The sequence below is a fragment of the Amblyomma mixtum genome, chromosome 1, assembly GCF_055824585.1.
Source record: "Amblyomma mixtum isolate Tamu chromosome 1, ASM5582458v1, whole genome shotgun sequence".
NCBI classification, from domain to species: Eukaryota; Metazoa; Arthropoda; class Arachnida; order Ixodida; family Ixodidae; genus Amblyomma; species Amblyomma mixtum.
The window spans coordinates 204,268,420-204,273,145 of NC_143012.1; positions in this window are offsets into that span (position 1 = coordinate 204,268,420).

The window sequence follows — 4,726 nt, forward strand, 5'->3', positions numbered from 1 at the left end:
TCGACACTTGAAAAACAAATAGAAGGCTACACAAACGAGCTTCAGCGTCAACACTCGGGACAGATTTGCGATGAAATGAATGGGAAGTTAGGGTGCAAAAACACATGGCATCTTCTTCGCCACTTGCTAGACCCAGGACAAACTAAGTCGGCGGCACAAGGGCCTCTGAAACGATTGGTTCACAAATACCAGGGAACGGCCGCCGACCTAATAGAGGAACTGAAGAGCAGATACATTTAACACAGACGAAGAAGATTCATCTCCAGCTTACCGAGGAGCAGAGAACACAGAGCTAGATGAGGACATCTGGATAGCGGAAATATGGAGAGCAATGAGCCAACTAAGAACCACGTCGGCGGCGGGGGCAGATGGGGTAACCAACGAAATGCTAAGGAACTTAGATCTAATCTCGGTCACGGCAGTCACAGACTACCTGAATGAAATATGGAAACAAGGTAGTTTACCTTCAGAATGGAAACATGCCAGAGTGATCTTTATTCCAAAACCTGGGAAGAAACTTGAAGTGGGCAATCTCAGGCCGATATCACTAACGATGATGACCAACTGGAGGTCATCCTGCGGAAAGTCATCAAGCGGGCTCTCGATCTCCCGGTCACCACGTCCAACCAGAGGCTTCTGGCCTTGGGCGTGGTGAACGCATTTCGGGAGCTTCGAGAAGCACACTTAGTCAACCAATACACGCGTCTTGCACAGACCACGTCCGGTCGCCGCCTATTGGACCGGCTACACATCAAGCATGACTACCACATTGAGGAAAGGGAGAGAGTGCCAGAACCCTGGAGACGCGCTCTCCGGGTCCGACCCCTTCCCCGCAACATGTCCAGAGAAGACTATAGCGGTCGTCGCCAGGCGCGCGCGGAAGCGTTGGCGCGATACTATGGTAACCAAGAACACGTGTATTACGTGGACGTTGCCGGCCCACACCACGGGGGGTGGTACACGGCCGCAGTCGTACACAACACAAACACAGTTAACGGGCTCACTTTCAAAGCCTACAACGCAACACACGCGGAGGAGATTGCCATTGCTCTGGCTCTCACGAATCCCAAGTCAAACACATCATCACCGACTCGCGAGGGGCCTGTCGGAAGTACGAGTTGGGCTGGGCTCCCCCGCTTGCCTGGCGCATACTGGAATATAGCTGTCGATGCGAAGATCCAACTCCACGCAACCTGATTTGGGCCCCCGGTCACCAGGGACTCCAGGGAAACGAACAGGCCGATCAGGCCGCCCGCGCGCTCTCTCCCCGAGCTATCTCCCTGTCCTTGGAAGGGTACTCCCAATCAGACAATCTGGCCCTTACATTCAAACAAATCACCGATTACTACAAGAAGGAGCACCGGCGCTATCCGCCCCCTTGTAAGGGTCTGGATCGCGCTGACGAGCGCCTCCTCATCAAAATTCTTACTAACGCTGTACTGTGCCCGGCGGTGCATAAACATTTCAATACATCCTTTGATGGCGCGTGCCAGTTCTGTGGGGAGGTGGCTGACACCTTCCACATGGTTTGGGCGTGTCAATCAAACCCATCTATCCCCCCCCCCCCCCAACCCCACCAGAGAGGACTGGGAGGCGGCCCTGCTCGGCTGTCAAGACCTTAAGAGCCAAAAGGCTTTGGTTCAACGGACGCGGGCGGCGTTGCTTGCCAATGGGGCACCGGAATAGGGGCTCCACCCAGTATTGTAAGGGAAAAGGGCCAATAGGGTCCTACCCCAATCACCTTTCTGTAAAAAACTTAATTTCTCATAAATGTTTTTCACCACCACCACCACCTAACGTCTTGCCTGGGGAAGCTGATGGAACATGTAATATTAAACAGACTCGAGGAATACGCAGAGAAAAGGGAGGTATTTTCTGAAACGATGCTAGGCTTTAGGAGTAAGTTGTCCACTGTGTTCAGGAAAGTAAAAACAGCGCTAAATTCTACACAAACCACATAGAAAGACGGACAGGACGGGCGCTGTCCTGTCCGTCTTTCTGTGTGATTTGTGAAGAATTTAGCGCTGTTTTTACTTTCCTGAACACAATGTCACACCAACTAGCTCCGCAGAAAGGTGCTGTTAAGTTGTCCACGCAGGACGTAATGCTCCAGCTCAAAGCAGACATCATAGACCCGCCCAACAAAGGGGGCGCCAAAACTATACTGGGCCTCGACCTACATAAAGCCTTCGATAACGTCAAACACGAGGTCATACTAACTAATCTGGCGGAGATTGCCCCTGGAAAACGGACCTAGGATTACGTCAGGGACTTTCTAACAGACAGAACAGCAGAAATAAATCTAGGAGACATCAAGTCGGAAACTTTTAAGCTGAGAGACAAGGGCACCCCGCAGGGCTAAGTGCTCTCTGTGGTGCGTGGTTCATCAGATGAGCGCGCGTTCCTGCGAAGGAGCAGGCAAGATGCGCGCGCGTTCATGACCGCGCGTTCATGCGAAGGAGCAGGCAAATTTCCAGGGGCGAAGCGGCGTTTATTCCCGCATGTTCGTCGCTGCGTGGCCGGCCGAGCATAGCCCACCCGTAGGTTGCGGCGTACGCCTTTTATTCGTTTTGGCGCGCCTGCGCATTAGCGACGGCGGCAGTAGCCGGACACCACACTCTCCCTTTTCTTATTCAACCTGGCGTTGAAGAACCTACCGCCACTATTAAAGATTGTCGAAGGGATAAATCATACGCTATATGCGGACGACATAACAATATGGACGCACACAGGAAACAATGGGGAAATAGAACAAAATATCCAACAGGTGATCGATATTGTCCAGCAATACGCGGCATGGGCAAGGCTAAAATGCTAGCCAAGCAAATCCGAACTTCTGGTGATTCGGGGGGGCTAGCAAACGCGATACCAACGCAGGAGACATTCTCGTACAGGTAAATGAGACTGCGGTAGCCAGAGTTGACAAAATCAGGGTCCTAGGACTTATAATACAGGACAACAGAAAGAACACAAAGACAATAAACAGACTTAAGTCGACAATTAACATAACAACCAGGCTCATAAGGCGAATATCTAACAAAAGACGGGGAGTCAAAGAGAAAGATCTCTGCCGAATGGTTCAGGCTTTCGTGATAAGCAGAATAGTTTACGCCATCCCTTACCTCAAGCTAGGGCTGGCGGAACAGAACAAAATAGACGGGATCATAAGGCAGGCATATAAAGCAGCCTTGGGGCTGCCCCACTGCACTCCTTCGGAAAGACTTCTTAAACTGGGGATCTACAACACCACCAGGTAACTATGCGAGACACATTTATTTGCGCAATTAAGGAGCCAGAGCAAAGGCCCTTGAAGCCAAGCTAGAAGGCTAGGAATACACAGCCTATGTAGACGCGGTGGAATACGAAGGAGGCGACTCCTTTGTGGTCGTGGGCGTGAACGACTCGGGTGAAACATTAACGGCTGGTTCGGTGAAAACAAAGAAGTCAGGGGCAGCGGAGGAGGCGGCTATCGCCATGGCAATGGCCAGCACCAAAGCAGTCACCATAATTAGCGACTCCAAGATGGCTATCGACAATTTCGCGCGGGGTATGATCTCCAAGGAGGCAGAACGAATCTTAAGACATCAAAACTGGGACCAAAGAGAGGTGGAACTAATATGGGTGCCGGCACACTCGGGGAACAGGGGAAACGAGTTGGCTCGCAGTATAGCCCAATGTTATGTCAGCCGAGCAGTGAGCCGGGTTGAGTCCCCAAATTTCACGAGAGATGCATTCATATCATTTCACGAATACACCAATGAGTTTAAACTGGAAAGGAGGATCTATCCGCCACCAGACAAAAAGCTCGACAAAAGCCAGGAGGTAACGCGGCGTCGGCTCCAGGCGCGAGCCTTCTTTGGCCCGTCGAGACTAACACACATGTACCCAACACAATACAACGCTACTTGCAAACAATGCGGCGAGATAGCCGAATATGACCACATTTTATGGAGCTGCAAAAAGGCGCCTCCACCGGCGGACCTACTACCAGTCCCTTCTCTAGAGCGGTGGGAGGCTATACTGGCCAGCTCAGACCCGTTGACGCAAGTCCGGGCCACTGAGTGGGCTCACAAGGTCGCCAAGGGCCATGGGCTCGAAGCCACCTAGTATATAATGCCCACTAGGGCTCACTGCTGGCAATAAACGTTTTCCAATCCAATCTCTTTCCGGATAGGTTGGGGCCCATTGAAGAGGACACGGAGGTGTTGAGCAGTGACTTGCTCTATCCACCAAGGCTTGTGTGGGGCGTGCATCTCGACGGATCCATCGTACCCGTACTATGAGGGAGAGAATTTTTCTAGTATGTCCTGAATTTCATGTGCCAAAAAGTCAGAGTTCAGAACATGCCGCAGGCTGCGAATGGCGCCTTGGGTGTGTGTGAGTATGCCAAGGTGGTCGGTCTCTAGAGGACAAAAGGAGTGGACAGAGGGTGCTTAATGAGTCCCAGATGGCCAACAGTTCGCCGCTGTCGGCGGCCAGGCGAGTGAGCAAGCGCATGAGCAGGCTGCTATTTCCGTTAATATTTCAGGAAAAGTGATAGCCGTGATCACGTGATCTTCGCTCACACTAGCGTCGATATACGTAGTGTCACCGGTGAGAGTTTTCACTCGCAGATGAGGCGCCGTCCTCCACCACACTAGACTCACTCAGGTGGCTACCGGATCGTGTGTGTATGCGGGTCATAGGCTGAGTGTCCGTAACTTGCTGATAAAACCACAGTGGCGGG